Consider the following 22,071-nt stretch of genomic DNA (forward strand, 5'->3'; position numbering starts at 1 on the left):
TGCGCAGGATGACTAAAAATGTGACAGTACCAAAAAAAACAAATCTGAGAAACTGCTTGAGGTTCAGAAGGGGTAACTTAAGATTATTAAAATGTGAAAAATGTCCGGTATAAGTTCTCAAACGCTGAGGTGACAGTTTCAAATGTTATGTCTGACCTACTTCCAAATAACCTGAATGCAGTTTCAGTCAACATTGAATCATCCTGTGGTTTGTGGTCTGTAATAGCCAATAATGAGAGTCTTTTGTTCTTGGTCCCACAGGGGGCAGACGACATGATGAGTTAGTTTATGTTTCCAAAGCAGAGGAAAGGTAAGTACTGAATTTTTCTTCTTTGATTTCTTCTAATTTTAAATAGCATTTCACCATGTAGACCCGTGTCTCTGGGATACCTGAAGAGCAGCATGTAAAGTGGCAGACTTTATTGGCAGGGAAAATAAACAGACATATGTTTACTTTTTAAAGCTGAATTACAGCATCAGTCTTCTTATTTATTGCTACATCTGTACGCAAACGGCACTTTATGTGTTCCAGTGATGTTAATCTGCAGATTATCTGTGTCAGCAGAGTTAACCACTGCTGCAGCATCAGTCTGACACATGTTTAATATGAAAAATCCACAACTTCACATGTTGCCGAGTCACTGAATTCATACAAATGAATGAATCGGCAGATGCAAAGGTAAAATGTGGGTGGGATAAGAGAGTCTTCAGCCAATCCTGCCCCTAGTTGCTCTCCGGTCCAGCCTGTTTGATGACGCTTTTTACGTCACTGACTCCAAAAATCCAAAACGGCGACCAGGAAGTAGCAAAATCCGGGCTTCATTTTTTTTTTTTTTTATTGTTATTGCCTCAGATACAGAGCATATATATACAGTATATATACATACAGACAAGCAAAAATCCACAATCACCCCCAAACAAAACAACAGAAAAACCCCCCTGAACAAATCAAAAGAGAAAACCACCAATGTAGGAGCAGAATATTATAACGATTAGTACCATGACCAGGATTTACCAGTGAGAGTGAGGATATTCAACTGGGATCAATATTGAAATTTTGAAGTACACGGTTTGTTCTGACAGCTTTCTTATTTTTACCGTCTTTAATTGTAGCAACGTATTGCTGCAATTCCAAAACAAAGAAAATCCGGGCTTCATTTTCTCGGCGTTGAAACCAATGGGTGACGTCACGGTTAGTTCACGCCTGGAAGAAAGTGACGTCACATGTAACTGTAATGAGTCTCACCACTTCCAAAGATCTCGATTTTCTCAAACAATACCATAACACGATCTATAAAAACCTTATATTGGACGATAAATACTAAGTTAAAATACAAATTTGTAATTGCATATTATACACTGTCTATGAAATATTTTTCTAATTTATTTTCTATAAAATGTCATTTTAAAATACATATTCATAATGTATATTATACACCATGCACTGTATATAAAATAATTTTCTATTTTATTTTCAACTGTAAAATATACATTTATAATTCTAACATTACACTGAAATAATTTTGTATCTTTTTCTATTAGTTTTTATATACATATTCATAATGTATATTATACACTGTATACTGCATGTAAAATCATTTTCTATTTTATTTTCAATTGTAAAATATACATTTATAATTCTACATTACACTGAAATATATTTGTATCTTTTTTCTATTAACAGTTTATATACATAATCATAATGTATATTAACACCATGCACTGTATATAAAATCAACTTTTCTATTTTGTTTTCTAATAAAATACAATTTTAAAATTCAAATCTGTCATTGTATATTATATACCATTCACTATCAGTAAAATGTTTTTATATTTTACTTTTAAATTAATCATGTATAGTTATACATTACACTGTCTAATAAATAATTTTCTATTTTATTTTCTATTAGTACCATTTAAAGTACAAATTTATAGTTAGATATATATACTATACACTGTCTATATATAATTTTTCTATTTTAATTTCTGTTAAATAGAATTAAAAAAAACAAATTCATAATCGTATATTATATATTTTACCATACACTCTATGTAAACTAATTTTCTATTAAATACAATTTTAATCTACAAATTTATAGTTGTACATTATATACCATACATTGTCTATATAATATTTATCTATTTCATTTTCTGTTAAATACCATTTTAAAATACTAATTTATAATAGTGTGTGTGTTCACTTTGTTAGGTATAATTGAATAAATATTATTTTAAATTTTCATTAGGCCTTTTTTTTTTTTAAAGTGTACCACAGCAATGAAATTAAAGAAGTAGGCAAGCAAATATAAAACTTGGACAACAATGACATTATAAAAGGAATCTTCAGTAAAACAGTTACAAAAACAAATGAACCAACGAAACCAGAGCAGCAAAACAAGAAATGAAATAAAAACTCTAACTGGCTGTAACCATGACAACGATGCTGCAGAAGCTTTAGGTTGCTTTCCATCTTATTCTAATTGTTGGTGCAGTGAGTAGAACTGGATGTTCCAGTTTTAGTAAAAACAACCACCGCCTGCAATGTGATCCAAACATTAGAGCATGTTAGGGAGGAGCCCTCATCACTGTTGGTTTCCTCTGGTCTAGTTACCATAGGTGTGACTCACAAGGTTCAAGTTCCATCTTAGGCTTTCAGCGCCTGTGGCACTAAAACGAAAGCAACAACAGCAGAAAACCAACAAGCATACTAGAAAGTAAAAACAAACCACAAAGTTCACTGCAGCAGAACTGAGAATCACAGGAATGTAAACCTCCCACGGTCTGTCTGAATGCGGGCTGAATACTGTTAAAGCTACACTGACTGCAGAGGCTCCAAACTAAAGCGTCTCTCTCATGTTTTTATTTGAAGCTGCATCTGAGCTGTGAAGTTCCACTGTGAACGTCAGATATTACAGGAGATATTTACATATTAGAGCAGCTGGAAACAAATGAGACAAGAAATGTAAAAGTATATTAAAGCTAAAAATAAAGATACAGGCTGCTTTCACTTTCACATGTACAGATGTGGCATGATAGATAAGAGACTCAGCTGAAGGACACACACAGGTTGAAGATCCACTCTCTAAGTTTTACTTTTCTAGTTTTACTGCAGATAAAGTAAAAGGAATGTGAGCATGAACCAGCAAACTCTGAATATTACACTGAAAAATGGTGACTGTCTGGATGATTAGATAAAAGGTTATTAACTAATACGAGACTACCAGCTGCCATATCTTTGTAGCTATTTAATGATAAAAGACGTCACATTCTACATAAACTCAAAGTACGTAAAAACATCCAGTCATACAAAAATAGCACTAAAATATATTTACATCTTCAGTATACAGATTAGACCTTTTTCTAACAGTAAATTAAAACATCCTGACAGTCGTGTGATCTTGGGAGGTCTGTGTTCACCATCAACAGTCAAAGATACATAAACTGTAATTTTTATTTTCAGTGATGTTCGTGGATCAATGTTGGTGCTGAAATGTGGAAAAATCCAGATGTTCAGACTTGAACCTGTGTGCAGAGAAAAAAAATTTGAACCTATTTTTTTGTGTGTTTTTCATAAAGGAGGAGTGTTTCCTCTTATTGGAATCGTTTTGAACAGGGTGAGACTGAAGGAAGTTTTTCAGACCAAAACCATGAGACTCCAGTCAGGCTGGTCTTCATCGTTCCTTTCAGTTGATTTTTGGGAAGTGAAACATCGTCTCCAGGATTTTAACCAGAACCACTCATCTTTAGCTGTAGATTCACAGCAGAAGTTACTCTCCTCTTTGGACAAATGGAGATTTTCCAAATCTGGCATCAGCAGGTGTCCTCCTCAGTTGGAAGCAGAGCAGTAAATGCAGGACAACACCTATTTCCTGACATATTTCTGCCTCCATCCTCCAAGTGTCGTCTTCTGTGCTGCTTTAGTTTCTTATTTGTGAACTCCTCTTGCAATAAACTAAAATGATCCATGACTTCCTCATAATGGTCCACAGTTGATCCATCACTGCATTTAGCTGCAGAACTTCCAGAAGATCATCCCACATATGTAAACAAACTGACATTCATGGATGAAAATGCAAGAATCCAAGGACAGAGATCCTTACTGGAGTTTTAAAAATGTAGCTCCAAGCAGCAAATTTATGTTCCCTTTTAATCTGACAAAAAAAATAAAATTAAATGAAATTAAACATAAAATGATTCATATAAGAATCATGTTGTGTGAATCCTCGTTTTCCTGCATTAGAGGTGGAGAGAACAGAGTTAGTATGACTCATAGAGCCACAATAGGAACATTAATATGAATTATTACAGGTGGAAATAAACTTGAATGATCATTTAGGGACAGTGTTAACATCAAATCTGGAAATATCAAGACACATTTCAGCTTTATCATTTGCTCTGACTCTGTGGCCTCTGACTCAAAATGTTTCTGCCTGAAATATTTGTAAAAAAAAAAATAAATAAAAAGTGTACAAAAGCAGATTGGCTCATATAAATCTTTTTTAAAAAGGGACCATATACAATATTAAACATAAATGTTTCCATTTGATGCATTGCACCACAGTTAGCTTTAAGCTAATTTCCATCTGCAGATGGAAATCTGTACAATATTTACAGAAAAAAGCAAACTGAATGTATACTCAATTGGAAAGAGAAACTGACAGCATGAAACTGAGGAACAGAAACTGAAAAAACATGAAAAAAAAAAAGATTGCAACTGCAGTGCTGTTGACCACAAACTGGTTTAAATTTACAACCTGTGCAGCTTCATAAAACAGTCAGTTGTTCAGAAAATCTTCCCCTCATGGCAGCCATTAGTCCAACATGCTTCAGAAAAGGACCCATTATCTTCTGTTCCAGCAGTTTGTCCTCATTTAAAGTCCAGTTTCAGTCTGAAGTTGCTCCAACTGTGAGCAGAAGATCAATGGAGTCAGTGAGTCTTTAAATTTATTTCCATCTGTTGTATTCCGGAGCGACTTTCTAGTCAGACAAAGATCCAGCAGGAAGCAGGAAAACTGTTGTTTTACTTCAGTAAACTGCAAAGACGATGTGTCAGCATCCAGATGGATTAAACTGGACTCTGAAGCACATTTACTCTGCAGGACACTGAGTCCACTTGTTGTCCTGCAGGTGGTTTTAGTCTGAGGAGAGAAAAACTTTCATTTAGAGCAGAAACTTCATTGACCTCATAAATATTTCAGTGAATAACACACTGCTGTCCTACCTGATGATATTCTCATAGGAACATCTCTGACGGTGATAGTTCTCCATTTTCTAACGAAGGCTGAAAAAACAATAAGGACATGATTCAATTTCATTGACAAACCAAGTGCTGTCAGTAGTGAACACACAAGACAGAAACAAACTTACTTGACTGAAAATGACTGGATTTGTGTTTTTTTCTATGAAACAAGAAAAACATCTTAATCAGCAGAGTCATGACTTGGCAGAAATATTCTCATCCAGCAAAACCATGTTAACATTTTCATTGTTCTGTCATCCTCACCTTCTCTGAAAACATTTTCTTCTTTCTGAAGTAAAAAAAACTAATCCAGCATTAATAAAAAAAGTAAAACACAGATGGTGACAGTACTGCGACATTTGAACTTTTTTCTCACATTCAGCATCAGTAGAAGAAGTTCCTGGTTTTATCAGTTCAAGGTTGATTCACATCTGTAAAGACAGAAGGACATTTTACAGGAAAATGTTCAGATCCAACAGATTCTCTGCTGTTGTTAAAGTCAGGAGTCTCCATGTGTGATTTAAAGCTTCACTTACTGAATGTGGCTGACAAGATGTAAATGTTCCATCTGAAAATGTTCCAGCGCTGCAGTCAGAGCACACAGTGTCTGTGAAGGCTGTTCCTGCACAAACACAAATCATAGATGTGTAGAAACCACTTCAGAATCACATTATGAAGGACTCAAAGTGTTACATGATGAATGATGAGCAGACAGAACAACAATCCAACAGATTTAATCAGTTAATCATTCTGCTGAGGAGAAGATCAGACTGGAATCAGCAGAAGAAAATATTAAAGGACAAATCAGCAAACATTCATTAATAAAGTCTAGTTTTAGCTGCAAGAACCACAAAGAATCTTTGGTAAAACTGTGTTTTGTGGTTAATGTGAAGACATGGTTGAGGCTGGTTCAAGACAAAAAGAGAAAGAAAAGATCAAATGTGTAGACGATGTAGTTTTACCAGCTGTTGGTCAGATCAGAGGATTATTTTATCTTCCTTCTGTCTAATTCTGGTGCTTCTTTACTCAAATCACAACTTAATGAAACTATAATAAGGTCAGACTTTTGTGTTCTCATTTAAAACTTTTACCAAAAATACCAACCTGCTTGGTTGATGTATTGTCCTGACTGACAGATTCTGTGTTTCTGTGCTTCTACACAGTTGTTCCCTATTGGGTCAGTGCAGTAGAATCCCTCCAGTGGTTCACAAACTGTCATCTGATGTTGTTGTACATGATGTCTTTACCTTCAGACCCAAACCTGTCAGGAAAGATTGAAGATGCACAGAGAACTTGAGAAAATAGATCATTTGGATTTGATTTAAAGTGACTTTACATATAAACAAGTGAAACATTGGATTTTTGGGAGTTTGTTCTGTCCTTACAGCAATTAACACCAGCATCTCATCATTGTTTCATAGAATACTGAATCTGATTCATGACTTTGTTTCTGCACAGAGTCTGTCATTTCGGTCATAATGTGTAATAAACTCATCAAACTGAGTCTCTGTGATGACTTCTGTTTTACATCAATTATTTCAGCAGCTGCCTCAGTTATTATAGAGCAATAACCAGAGGAACAAGGCAGTAAACCAGCCAGTTTAAACCAGAACATCTCTAACATGTCAACTAACCTTATCACAGTTGGTGCAGTCAAAACACTTCTTCTGCTCAGTGGGTTTATCCACATATGTTCCATCGAGGCAGGACAGAACATGATGTCGATCTGTACTCTGTACAATCAGTTTTAACTCGACTTCCTGGTGAAAATAAAATGAACAAGTTAGTTTAACACAGTCCTGCTTCCTTTTAACTAAACTCTCATGCAGTTCATGTTGCCTGTTACACTGTTATCTCAAATAGATGAAGCTACACTGTAAAAAAAATCTTAATTTTACAGAAAATAACTCTCTTAGAACAGCTATTAAATGACAATAATAATCTCTAATTAACTTAAATGCAGCTCTTGCTATAAAGGTTAATGCTCATTCTATCAATTTAAAGCTTTTTCCTGATCATTTTAAGCTTAAATTTATTCGTTTTATAATTTTCTGTACTTTCATATTTAAACTCTGTTATCTGCTTTCAAAATAAACAAAGTTTGTTTTATTATGTTGAATACATTTTATTGATATTATAACATTCAATCTGAATAAACTGAAATAAAGTGTTTTAATTCAACAGCTTACTTTCTGTGTCTTTCAAAATAAGACAGTTTTGAGCCTCTGACACTTATTATAAAGATGTTTAATGATAATTTAAGTCAAAACTGTCAAATTAAAAGTTTTGACTGCAGATTTTAATTACATTTCTTGAAAATGTTTGATTGTAATATTTGAAGGAAAATACTGTAATAGTGGTTTTTTTTCAAAATATATATAAAATGTCTACAAATGAATTGGTTTTACGGCTTAATTTAAATTAATATATTTTACTGTTTTGTTAACTGTCATTTGAACTATTTTAATGTGTGTTTTTACAATGCAAAGTTCACAAAATAAATATTAATAAAAAAAATAGTTTACTTTTATTTAATCATTTTTTTATTTGTCAGACACATGTTCTAGGACAGGACGTCACATGTGATGACCAAAACATCCAGTTGGATCTTACCTGCAGGACACATTGGACAGCATTCATTCCCTATCGGATATGCTGCTGGATGACATGTTAGAGTGTGACCAGTGAAGACTTTCATCACAATGATCTGTGGAGATAAGAAAAGGTTTTCTATGTCAGAGAAGCCTCAGTTAAAAATGAGACAGAGAAGAAGACCTGAGGTGAGGTGATGATGGTACAGGAAGTTACCTGTTATCAGACAGAAATGCCAACTTGTTACAATCTTTTTCCATTTTTCCTCACTTTAACTGATTTACGCAGGAGAGAGGATTTAATTTTAATTTTGGCCAAATTTTCCCTCGACAATACCTCGAGATCAACATATCCGCCTGACTTAAACGACATTTAAAGGATAAATCTAGTATTTTTAACTTTGGCATCATTTCTCTGCTTTCTCAAGTGTAAAATGATTAGAGGAAAAAATGTTTGGGATTGGTCAAGTATTAAGAAAGAACATTTTTGTCCGACAGCTGCCAACAGCTGCAATGTAATCTCATGGGTTATTATGTTTGAGTCAAAGTTGAAACGCTTGTTTTTGCCATCGGCAGGCTCCGATTGTGATTACAAGAACATTACAGATTTGGTTTCCTTTACAGTCAAATGTGTGTCTAATGTGTCACAGAAGAAGAGTTGGATTCATCCAGAGTCCAGAAAGTGCATCATGATATCCCCTAAAACATGAAAAATATCAAACTAACTGTTTGTACCCTTTTAAAATTGGACAATAAAATGACTTTGTGAAGCTTTCACAGACTACTTCCAGGGTGGGACACTGAAACTGTGGTTAGTTGTGCTACAAACACATGAAAACTCTTCTGTCCATACAGAGACCGTCATGTTTGCAGAGAGAATGACTGTAATGGTGTCAGAAAGTTGTTCTGGTATCAGTGCACATGAAGTATGGCAGGATAACAGCAGAACAATCACTCAGTGAACCAGTAATGTTTAAAAATGTCCCAGACTGGATTGTAAACTGTGTGGCTTTTATCTGTTCATTTATTTCCACCCCCATTTACACCCAAGAACATGATCCAATGGAGGACAAGTTAGGAAACACTGGTGTTATCCTTTATGTCAACCAGACACACAGCGAGGCCAACATAGTGGATTTACTGAGGGGAAATCAAATGATATTTAGAATACATGTTGTCTTAGTCAGTTTGGTGGATTCAGCTGTCTGGACCCTGAAAACTCCTCCTTGGTTCAATCACAGCAGCTTGACATCATCATTAATCCACTAATAGAGCTGATTAAACAACAAGTATTGCTCTTCTTCGTAGCACTAATTGGAGCTTTTTGTTTTATTGAGAAAACTGCTGTTTATTGTCACGATTAGAGACCAAAACAACTCAATCAAGTGGATGAACCCAAAAGTCAGAAAATAAATAAATGTTTCTTTTCCATTTTACGAGTTTTAAGTTTAATAATTGCTCTGTCTGGCACCAGCTCTACTCTGCTATTCAGCAAAGTTGTAAGTCGTGCATAAACCAGCAGCAAATGCACAGTGTAAACAAGTCTACCACATTATAGATACATGTTTGTTTAAAAAGGTATAAATTCATGTGTACTAAAAGAAGATTATTTATATATATATATAGGACATTGCAGAGTTTGTTTCAAGCTGACACTTCACTTCCCCAGTGTGGTTTTTGAGGTGTTGCAACGATACTGAGCCCTCTAGAATATAGAACAAACATAAACTGCTTGAAGTGTCAAAAAAGCATCTGTAGGTGAGAAATAGAGTCTCTCCAACACATCTGTACTGCTGTCGTCCTGTTAAACCCATAAAGACGTGTGATGATGATCTCTAACTACAGCTGAATTATGCAGGTATTGAACATGCAACAACTGCTCACACATAAGTTATACTTCATAGGAGGAGTTACAGAATGAAACTGGATAAATCAATACGTACATTTGTTTGCAATAATACTGTTGAGATTCATGAACTATTTCTAGAATGTTTATAGGAATTTACTCTAAAGTATATAGCATGAACCCAAAACGAAAACCACATTCAGACCACATTTAATGATGACTTAATAGAAACACCAGCAGCAAGTCACACACAGTCTGATTCATTCAGTCATATGAACGTTGTTGAGGTCACATTTGTGTGACAGTAATCAGTGCGACTCTGTTAGAGTGGAGTGATGACAAAGTTCACAATACACTGAACTTATCTGAACCTCAAAGATCAAACAGGTTAAAGTCAGACGTCCTCCTACTTTTACTGCACTGCCAGAGATTTTCTGGACCTCAGTCTAACATCACCTTCACCAAACTGTCTCCTCCCAGCTCGCATGATGAACACAGCAGCAGCTTCAGTTCCTGATTTGATTCATGTAAGTGGAAAATGTAATTACTGCATCAAAGTGACAGAGTCAGAAAGGAAAAGTCATGAAAATAAAGTAAGTTTACAGAAACGTTGGAGATCAGATGAAACCTGATGAATAAATGACTGATTGTCCAATACAACTTGCTTACCAAAAACGTTGCAGGCGTCAAAAGTTTCTTCTCCAAATCATTTTATGAGACTGAAAAGTTGTAGTTTTTCTTGATCTGAAGACACCATGCACTGAGAATTGGGATTTGTTGAGTTGTAGCTGCAGGAAAACTTCTGGAAGCAGAAAAAAAGAGATCAAAACTTTTCTAACCAGCAGTAAAACCTGGTTACTGTGGGGGAACAGAATCATTCTTAAGCTGCGTAGTATCAGATTTGTGCAGGAAAAGAGTTTAAAGTGTCAACATGCAGCTGCAGAGCTGTTTAGAAGCAGCTTAATGTTCACTTCTCTTTAGTGAGGAAATAACAGATCATTGAATCATGATGAGCTGCTCAAAGTTCACTTTATTTTAACTTCATCTGTTTGCTTCCTTTCAAAGTTCCTTTTCTAACACTGATCAATGTTCAGATGAGCCTGATTCAGGAATAAATCTGAATGTTTCTGGTCACAGAGCAGCATGTGATTATTAGACTGATCTCTGGACACAAACTGTTTTTATCAGCTCAGACTTCTGATCTTATGATGGCAGGTTTAAAACACTGCATTAGGATCAGAGGTCACAAGAGAAGTTAATCTGATTAAAGTTTAACAGAATGTGAACTTCTTTTCCAGTCTTCTCCTCAACTGAAACAAACCTGTTTTACAGCAATAACAGTCTATTATTTAGAAAACTCTGAAACAACTGCTGCCAGTGTTCAAGGTTACCAGTGTGATACATTCACTGAATCCCTGCTGTCACTAGAATAATCTCAGGATTGTTCTGCTTCATTTCTGTGACACAAGAGGTATTGGAAAACAGTCCTGGACTCTCTTTAGACCTCAGTCTGTTCTGCTGATGGAGACACAGAAATATTATAAATTCTCTCTGATGTCTCTGATCTATAAAGTTGTTCAGTTTTCAAGTTACAGGCCTCAGCTGAGTCACATGTCGACAGTAGACGTGTCCTGGGAGACAGGAGACGCCACGTGTGATTACTCAGCAGGCCACAGCCTCCAGGTCTGCAGACACATAGTATTGCTGCCATAACCATAGACTGTATTTGACTTTATATGACTTAATATACAGTCTATCACTTCAACACAACCTGTGCTCGACTCAGTACTCCCCCTTGTGGTGAAAGTAGGAAATTCTGCCTTAGTGACTGGTAAACTGTGGCAACTTCACATTAAAATGTGGCCTTTCTCAAGGAAAAAGGGTCAGCTGGAGTACCTGATTAGGTGGAAAGGCTATGGCAGTAACAACTTTAAAATACTTATATAAATGTGGACAATACATGTATAGGTGTCACAGGCACAAGAGGTAGGCTATTGGATCAGTTTTTTTCACAGTTGTGCAGCTATTTCTCACTGAATCTGCGTTCTTCAGGTTCTAAACTAATCTTACATGTAAGGGGTTAATCAAACCAGTACAGTGTGTATTTAATAATACAACAGATATCTCAGCTGGAACCAAACAGTTGAGTCTCAGATCAGGGTGTGGTTTCTTTGTCTAGCCATGGCCATAAGTTTGGACACAGCATGACTTACTATGTCTGTTTTGATGTCTATTACAGAACATAACTAATATTTTTTGACAGCACCAGTTTAATTAGTCAACAAATCAACAAGGGATATAATATTATCAATAAATTCCAACAATTGGAACAACTTTGTTCCCAAAACATAGTATTAGAAGAAAATAACAAAAAAAAATGCAGTACTTTCACAACCGAATTTGGTAAGAATAACAAAATGACACCAAACTCTTTTGATGTTTTTTTTAAATATGAAACTTAATATAGTTCTCAGGAGTTGTGTACTGTATTGTAAGTGACAATTTTGTGGTATTTTCTAAGATTCACAAGCGTCATGGTACTTGTGTCCAAACTTATGGCCATGGCTGTACCATCACTCACTGTTTATTTTTGTTTAAAGATTCTTTTCTTGGTTCTTTGCTGTATTAAAATCAGCTCCACTATGCAGATTACAGAGTAAAACATGCTGCAGTTTTCTGAAGTTTTTCTACAGAAACACGTTAATAGCTGCTACATATTAGGAAATAATTTCTGCACAAAAGTCTGAATACAGGAAGTAAATAAAACCACATTCTGCTGCAGTTTTCGGCACAAACAGAAACAGAGAAGTTCTACCAACATTATACCAATATACAGAATATACAATATACTGATTATAGATACTTTAACAAATAACATTGTAGTTTCAGACATAAATTCAGGACTCTTACCGTCGATGAGACAAAACATTTCCGTCACGGAGCTGTGAGTAGTTCAAGGACCATTGGAAATATGACATCCATCCATTATCTACACCGCTCAATCCTCATTAGGGTCGTGGGGGACTGGAGTCTATCCCAAACATTACATTCGATGTAAAATAATAAAAATATGATGACAGTAACACGACACGTTCGGACAGGACAAAGTGCTGAACTGAAGTGTGGAAATCTCCAACCCCTCCACAGCTCCTCCTACACACGAGCTCCCTCTTTGTCCTGGAACTGTATCTGGAGAGAATTCACAAAGAATAGAGGTTTAAAATACCTCCTGAGATGTGTGCAAACCCGGTGACTGACTACAACAAACATCTGTGGTTGTGAACAAAGGTTAGTCCACCAAGTACTAAATCATGTTTATCTCAGCTTATCTTCCTTGATCAACTGGAAATTAACTTATAACTGTTTAATGATGTGTTTTTCTGGATTTCTTGTGGACATTCTGTCTCTTACAGTTAAAATAAACCTACTACTAAAATTACAGACTGATCGTGTGGCCAAAATCCTGACATGTGTAAGGGTTCAAATACAATATTTCCTTCACTGTAGCTACAATCTTCTGTACAGTCTTTGTGTCAAACCTGCCAAAGATTACAAAAACGGTTGAGACATGCTTGGGTTCTCAGAGTTGCCTGGTTTGCAGATTAATGGATCAGGCCACACCAGGAAGGCGTCTAATCAGCCTGAATTAATCCTACAGCAGGACGACAGGCCCAGACATGCAGCCAGAAACAAAAAGAACTATCTGCAGAAAGTCCTGATCTCAGTATCAGGAAGAATATGGGACCTTTTACATTATTAACATTGCATTCATGAAATCAAAAGATGCAATCAAAATCAAAACACATACTCAAAAAATGCAAAATTGCATAAATTCATTTTTACAGAGCTGGAAGCTTGTCTAAAATGTTATGGTTTGTCAGGGCAGAATCGTGTATATTTACTAAAACTGACTCAGCACAGATTTTTTAAAGTCGTTTTGAGTAAGTTCTGACTGATGCCCAATGCTTTATTACATGGCTAAAAGTGTCTTAGAGTGATAAAAAATCAGGAAAGCCTTCATCTTGTAACAACAGAAAAAACACACTGCAGAGACAAAAGACTATTTGTAGAGGTGTGTAACTGAACTATAAAACCGAGTAAATACATTAAACAAATGAACAAGTTTTCCTTTGTCAGTTATTATTCTCTGTCCTTGCCCAGTATTCAAAATAAGGGAGATATTTATATATGATTGGCCTTTAGTAGACTGCTGTCATGCAGTGTTTAATATATTTAAGCAAATTAGTCAGTGATGCAGAACAAGCACTAACTTCTTGTCGGTATCCCAACAAATGTTAGTGAGAAAAGCATCACAAAAAAGAGGTTGAAACTGCCACAGAGAGCGTCGTTGTTCAGGCTTCATTTGTTGAACTTTATTTTCATTTCAGAGCATCTGTGCAGAAGAAAAGTGAAATACTTCTTTGTTCCAATATTTCCACTGGGAACTCATTTGAGTAGAAAACAGAAAGCAAGTGATGAAAAAATGATTCAAAATAAATGTACATGGGAATAAATCTAGGTTTTAAAATAAGTAACAGGACCACAGAGGATATCACATTTTGCAAGTTAAGCTGGTGCTAGTGTTATGAAAATGGCTGTAATTTTCAAGAATAAATTGGTGATATTTTGAGAAGAGAGTGGTATCGTTTCACAAGTGAAAGTCCTAATTTTACGAAAGTAAGTCACAATTTATTTCAAGAGCAGTCATGTGACTTAAGAAAGAAATAAAAAGAAGACTCTGCTGCCTGCCTCCTCACCCACTTCCGCTCCTGTGAACACATCATCCCTGACCTACTAAACCTCCACTGTCTCCCTATCACACAATGCATCCAGTTCAAAGTTCAAGCACAGAACCAGGGGGACAGAGCCTGATATCTGCCCCACACTCTGGAACTCCCTGCCACAACACATCCGCGACTGCACAGACCTGACCACTTTCAAATCACTCTTCAGAACTGCTTTTAATACATAATACAAACTTATTTTTATGATGTATTTTATGACTTGTTTTGTGATGCTCCTCTATTTTAAATGTTTGCTGATTTTATATGTAAAGTGTCTTTGAGTGTTTTGAAAAGCGCTATACAAATAAAATGTATTATTATTATTATTTTTTTATTATTATTATTAAGAAAAGCAAATAAGCCAACAGTGATATTTGTTACTATATTTCAAGATTTCAGGTTATACTTTAAAATTAGATTGGGTATCCTGGATTAGATCTACAACTTTCACCTGACAGTACAAATATAAACCACTAAACCCAAAAGCACAATGTTTCCTCCCCCATCTTGCAAAGCATGTTTTTTCCACACACGTGCTGCAACTGCTGTTTTTCTCCACACAACCTAAATATAATCTAAATCTGATCTATCAACGTCACATGTTTCCAAAACCACTGTTTTACGTGGGTGTTCAAGTGTAGACGTCTGTCGTGTGGTTGAAGTTAAAGGTTTTGACATTATGACGTGTCAATGATCCAGTTTGTGCATCAGAGCTGCACAGTAAAAAGGTGAAACCACCACTAGAGTGCCAACTAAACCTTCCTGCTGCTTGACTACAATACTTTGGCGGTTTTGCTTTGACTCCTATCAGCAGACATGCAGTTCTGTCTGTTTTTTTTTAAAAATCTTCCAGACCTTGTCCTGACTGTCAACGATGCAATTAACTCACGTCTGTTAAATTTTAGATCAGGGGGAATTTTAAAGCTGGAAGTGTTTCTTTTTATAGCCTTCCCTGCTTTGTAGTTTGACTTCTCTTCACATCTCACTCAGAGACCAGAGTTATTGAGTTCTAAAAAAAGTTTTACAGATTCAGAGGAATAATCAGCTGACAGGCCAAACAAGGAATGAAGTTATGAGACTTTACAAGTAAAAAAGTGTTGAAATTTTTGCATATGCAGGAACTACTTTGTGTTTTTTAAAGGCTGAATTAAAAAAAAAAAAAGTGCAGTAGCAGTTGTCTGTGTCATAAAAGTGTTTACAGTACAGTTAACATCTGAAATACTGGTGCTTGGACTGTAAACATTAGTCTTTGTAGTGCCAGTATCCAGCTGCAGACTGTCAACTCTGAATGTGACGTGAACACGACACCGACAGTTTTTAGATTCAGTCCACTGAGCTTTCTAACTTTAGTGCCAGAAAAATCTGTTATAATCGCTTTGGCTCAAATGTTATCCAGACCCTTCTTCAAAACATGTTAAGTTACAGACTGAAACATTTTTTATGTGGCTGGTTTAATGACAGTATCCTACAATCTATAATAACAGTATGTTTTGTTCACATTTAACACAGACGAGCTGCTCTCATTCTGTTAAATCTCAAAATATTTTGACCACATTCTTGTAACATTTACATTTTATTCTCTACATATTACAACTTTCTTCTTCTTTTACATGTTATAATCGTTCAGCTTCATTCATTTAAAGGTGAACTGAAGCTGCTGACTGCTTAATTTTGTCTTGTTTGGTGATCTGAAGGACTACGAGGCCCTCAGTGGATGGTGAGGATTTGATGTGTTGAAGACAAAATTATCAGACACTGTTCTTCAAAAGCTCGTCTTTTTAGAGTATTTCTGTAGTAAGAAAAAAAATGTCCTACATTGTCTGAGCTCAGCAGTTTACACCATCCTGTGAAAAACATCCTGGCTGACATTCTTCAGTCACTGTGTCATTTCTGCTGCTTCCTTAAAGAAACAGACAAAACTTCACACGAACAATCCATCCTCCATCCCACTCAGAAAACAACTGAATTTTTTTTTTTATATGGTTCTTTTCGGCTCTGACCAGGTGCACAGTGTGAATGTTTCTGTGCCAAACTACATCCTCTATCAACTGACAAACTTTAGCAGAAACATCAGTTTAAAACATCACAAACATGAAGTAAAGAGCTGTGGACTAGAAATAACATATTATTGTCATTATTTTACATTTAATCAGAGACTTCTTTGTTAAATATTGGAAAATGACAAAACATCTATCTGAACCTGAGTCACATGAAGTTCAGAGGAAGCACCTTTTCCAGGCCACTGGTTAGTTGGTGAAAGTCCCAGTTTCACAGGGTCTGCACCAACTCTGGTGTCTCTTTGAACAGCTTTACCTGTTCAACACAGCAGAACATTGGAGTCAATAAAACTCAGATAAAACCCTGTAACAGTGATGCTAACTGGTGAGGTTATCAGTCATCTCCTTGGACAAACTATCACAAAGCTGGCTCACCACTAACTTTTCATTTTCTGCACAAAGAAAATAACAGCTGCATCTGAAGTGAGCAAAGTTGACTTCATTCACATCAGATTCCTGACAGCACCGATGCTTTTACAGTCGTATTCAGTCCTTACAGTTAAGATTAGCGCTGTAGCATGAATGATTTTTTTCTTTTTTAATTAATCTGAAGATTATTTTTAACAAACCCTTTTCACTCCAACACCTGCTGACTGTCAGGTTTGAAAGGCATGTGTCATGTTTGTTTGTTTTTTTTAATTACCCAGATTTCTCACACTTGCAATGTTAAGAAACTGTAAAAACTTTGAGAATATATATAACCAATGCTAAGCTTAAAATCACTTTATTCTACATGTCTTATTTGAAATTTTTGTCAAATAAAAACTGTGTGAACTCACCACATTCTGTCAAAAATAAAAATTTGACGTTCTTCAGAACAACCATGAAGTCATTGGTAACTCAGTGACAACAATTCTGGGATTTTTGAGCTGAACTGTTTTTACACAGAGCAGATAGACAAGTATGGAAACAAGTTAAAACGTAAAACATCCACTCCAGGCTTCATGTTATGCCAGTATTGGTGGCACCTGTGGGTATTTGAGAAAATGTTGCACACGTTGATGATGTTGCACGTTTGTTTTTTTATGAAATTGTTTTTTTTATACCAATGCCATACTGCACATGGGGCATTTCTGAGTTCTCTCTCCATCTAGCCATGGTTGTTCTGTTTCCATAGAGGTACAAGACTTTAGATTTTAGTGAAAAATGTGCGCAGGATGACTAAAAATGTGACAGTACCAAAAAAAAACAAATCTGAGAAACTGCTTGAGGTTCAGAAGGGGTAACTTAAGATTATTAAAATGTGAAAAATGTCCGGTATAAGTTCTCAAACGCTGAGGTGACAGTTTCAAATGTTATGTCTGACCTACTTCCAAATAACCTGAATGCAGTTTCAGTCAACATTGAATCATCCTGTGGTTTGTGGTCTGTAATAGCCAATAATGAGAGTCTTTTGTTCTTGGTCCCACAGGGGGCAGACGACATGATGAGTTAGTTTATGTTTCCAAAGCAGAGGAAAGGTAAGTACTGAATTTTTCTTCTTTGATTTCTTCTAATTTTAAATAGCATTTCACCATGTAGACCCGTGTCTCTGGGATACCTGAAGAGCAGCATGTAAAGTGGCAGACTTTATTGGCAGGGAAAATAAACAGACATATGTTTACTTTTTAAAGCTGAATTACAGCATCAGTCTTCTTATTTATTGCTACATCTGTACGCAAACGGCACTTTATGTGTTCCAGTGATGTTAATCTGCAGATTATCTGTGTCAGCAGAGTTAACCACTGCTGCAGCATCAGTCTGACACATGTTTAATATGAAAAATCCACAACTTCACATGTTTGCCGAGTCACTGAATTCATACAAATGAATGAATCGGCAGATGCAAAGGTAAAATGTGGGTGGGATAAGAGAGTCTTCAGCCAATCCTGCCCCTAGTTGCTCTCCGGTCCAGCCTGTTTGATGACGCTTTTTACGTCACTGACTCCAAAAATCCAAAACGGCGACCAGGAAGTAGCAAAATCCGGGCTTCATTTTTTTTTTTTTTATTGTTATTGCCTCAGATACAGAGCATATATATACAGTATATATACATACAGACAAGCAAAAATCCACAATCACCCCCAAACAAAACAAACAGAAAAAACCCCCCTGAACAAATCAAAAGAGAAAACCACCAATGTAGGAGCAGAATATTATAACGATTAGTACCATGACCAGGATTTACCAGTGAGAGTGAGGATATTCAACTGGGATCAATATTGAAATTTTGAAGTACACGGTTTGTTCTGACAGCTTTCTTATTTTTACCGTCTTTAATTGTAGCAACGTATTGCTGCAATTCCAAAACAAAGAAAATCCGGGCTTCATTTTCTCGGCGTTGAAACCAATGGGTGACGTCACGGTTAGTTCACGCCTGGAAGAAAGTGACGTCACATGTAACTGTAATGAGTCTCACCACTTCCAAAGATCTCGATTTTCTCAAACAATACCATAACACGATCTATAAAAACCTTATATTGGACGATAAATACTAAGTTAAAATACAAATTTGTAATTGCATATTATACACTGTCTATGAAATATTTTTCTAATTTATTTTCTATAAAATGTCATTTTAAAATACATATTCATAATGTATATTATACACCATGCACTGTATATAAAATAATTTTCTATTTTATTTTCAACTGTAAAATATACATTTATAATTCTACATTACACTGAAATAATTTTGTATCTTTTTTCTATTAGTTTTTATATACATATTCATAATGTATATTATACACTGTATACTGCATGTAAAATCATTTTCTATTTTATTTTCAATTGTAAAATATACATTTATAATTCTACATTACACTGAAATATATTTGTATCTTTTTTCTATTAAACAGTTTATATACATAATCATAATGTATATTATACACCATGCACTGTATATAAAATCATTTTCTATTTTGTTTTCTAATAAATACAATTTTAAAATTCAAATCTGTCATTGTATATTATATACCATTCACTATCAGTAAAATGTTTTTATATTTTACTTTTAAATTAATCATGTATAGTTATACATTACACTGTCTAATAAATAATTTTCTATTTTATTTTCTATTAGTACCATTTTAAAGTACAAATTTATAGTTAGATATTATATACTATACACTGTCTATATATAATTTTCTATTTTAATTTCTGTTAAATAGAATTAAAAAAAACAAATTCATAATCGTATATTATATATTTTACCATACACTCTATGTAAACTAATTTTCTATTAAATACAATTTTAATCTACAAATTTATAGTTGTACATTATATACCATACATTGTCTATATAATATTTATCTATTTCATTTTCTGTTAAATACCATTTTAAAATACTAATTTATAATAGTGTGTGTGTTCACTTTGTTAGGTATAATTGAATAAATATTATTTTAAATTTTCATTAGGCCTTTTTTTTTTTTTAAAGTGTACCACAGCAATGAAATTAAAGAAGTAGGCAAGCAAATATAAAACTTGGACAACAATGACATTATAAAAGGAATCTTCAGTAAAACAGTTACAAAAACAAATGAACCAACTAAACCAGAGTAGCAAAACAAGAAATGAAATAAAAACTCTAACTGGCTGTAACCATGACAACGATGCTGCAGAAGCTTTAGGTTGCTTTCCATCTTATTCTAATTGTTGGTGCAGTGAGTAGAACTGGATGTTCCAGTTTTAGTAAAAACAACCACCGCCTGCAATGTGATCCAAACATTAGAGCATGTTAGGGAGGAGCCCTCATCACTGTTGGTTTCCTCTGGTCTAGTTACCATAGGTGTGACTCACAAGGTTCAAGTTCCATCTTAGGCTTTCAGCCGCCTGTGGCACTAAAACGAAAGCAACAACAGCAGAAAACCAACAAGCATACTAGAAAGTAAAAAACAAACCACAAAGTTCACTGCAGCAGAACTGAGAATCACAGGAATGTAAACCTCCCACGGTCTGTCTGAATGCGGGCTGAATACTGTTAAAGCTACACTGACTGCAGAGGCTCCAAACTAAAGCGTCTCTCTCATGTTTTTATTTGAAGCTGCATCTGAGCTGTGAAGTTCCACTGTGAACGTCAGATATTACAGGAGATATTTACATATTAGAGCAGCTGGAAACAAATGAGACAAGAAATGTAAAAGTATATTAAAGCTAAAAATAAAGATACAGGCTGCTTTCACTTTCACATGTACAGATGTGGAATGATAGATAAGAGACTCAGCTGAAGGACACACACAGGTTGAAGATCCACTCTCTAAGTTTTACTTTTCTAGTTTTACTGCAGATAAAGTAAAAGGAATGTGAGCATGAACCAGCAAACTCTGAATATTACACTGAAAAATGGTGACTGTCTGGATGATTAGATAAAAGGTTATTAACTAATACGAGACTACCAGCTGCCATATCTTTGTAGCTATTTAATGATAAAAGACGTCACATTCTACATAAACTCAAAGTACGTAAAAACATCCAGTCATACAAAAATAGCACTAAAATATATTTACATCTTCAGTATACAGATTAGACCTTTTTCTAACAGTAAATTAAAACATCCTGACAGTCGTGTGATCTTGGGAGGTCTGTGTTCACCATCAACAGTCAAAGATACATAAACTGTAATTTTTATTTTCAGTGATGTTCGTGGATCAATGTTGGTGCTGAAATGTGGAAAAATCCAGATGTTCAGACTTGAACCTGTGTGCAGAGAAAAAAAATTTTGAACCTATTTTTTTGTGTGTGTTTTTCATAAAGGAGGAGTGTTTCCTCTTATTGGAATCGTTTTGAACAGGGTGAGACTGAAGGAAGTTTTTCAGACCAAAACCATGAGACTCCAGTCAGGCTGGTCTTCATCGTTCCTTTCAGTTGATTTTTGGGAAGTGAAACATCGTCTCCAGGATTTTAACCAGAACCACTCATCTTTAGCTGTAGATTCACAGCAGAAGTTACTCTCCTCTTTGGACAAATGGAGATTTTCCAAATCTGGCATCAGCAGGTGTCCTCCTCAGTTGGAAGCAGAGCAGTAAATGCAGGACAACACCTATTTCCTGACATATTTCTGCCTCCATCCTCCAAGTGTCGTCTTCTGTGCTGCTTTAGTTTCTTATTTGTGAACTCCTCTTGCAATAAACTAAAATGATCCATGACTGTCCTCATAATGGTCCACAGTTGATCCATCACTGCATTTAGCTGCAGAACTTCCAGAAGATCATCCCCACATATGTAAACAAACTGACATTCATGGATGAAAATGCAAGAATCCAAGGACAGAGATCCTTACTGGAGTTTTAAAAATGTAGCTCCAAGCAGCAAATTTATGTTTCCTTTTAATCTGACAAAAAAAAATAAAATTAAATGAAATTAAACATAAAATGATTCATATAAGAATCATGTTGTGTGAATCCTCGTTTTCCTGCATTAGAGGTGGAGAGAACAGAGTTAGTATGACTCATAGAGCCACAATAGGAACATTAATATGAATTATTACAGGTGGAAATAAACTTGAATGATCATTTAGGGACAATGTTAACATCAAATCTGGAAATACCAAGACACATTTCAGCTTCATCATTTG

The 22,071-nt window shown here is 35.2% G+C and overlaps 1 protein-coding gene across 11 annotated transcripts in view; it reads right to left on the bottom strand.

Annotated features, from left to right (window-relative positions):
• The window catches only part of LOC127534434 (tumor necrosis factor receptor superfamily member 14-like), a 162,335-nt gene that overhangs the window by 55,000 nt on the left and 85,264 nt on the right, over positions 1-22,071 (bottom strand). Inside the window, exon 3 of one of the 11 annotated variants that reach the window (XR_007942614.1) lies at positions 7,853-7,946. The exons of 7 other annotated variants lie outside the window; for them this stretch is intronic. The gene's annotated coding sequence lies outside the window, so the exon portion shown is untranslated. Of the gene's footprint in view, positions 1-5,766; positions 5,862-6,956; positions 7,000-7,852; positions 7,947-22,071 lie in introns of those variants that run through there. 3 more of the 11 variants (XR_007942608.1, XR_007942610.1, XR_007942613.1) reach the window with 3 other exon arrangements.

The sequence above is a fragment of the Acanthochromis polyacanthus genome, chromosome 6 (assembly GCF_021347895.1).
Source record: "Acanthochromis polyacanthus isolate Apoly-LR-REF ecotype Palm Island chromosome 6, KAUST_Apoly_ChrSc, whole genome shotgun sequence".
NCBI lineage: Eukaryota > Metazoa > Chordata > Actinopteri > Pomacentridae > Acanthochromis > Acanthochromis polyacanthus.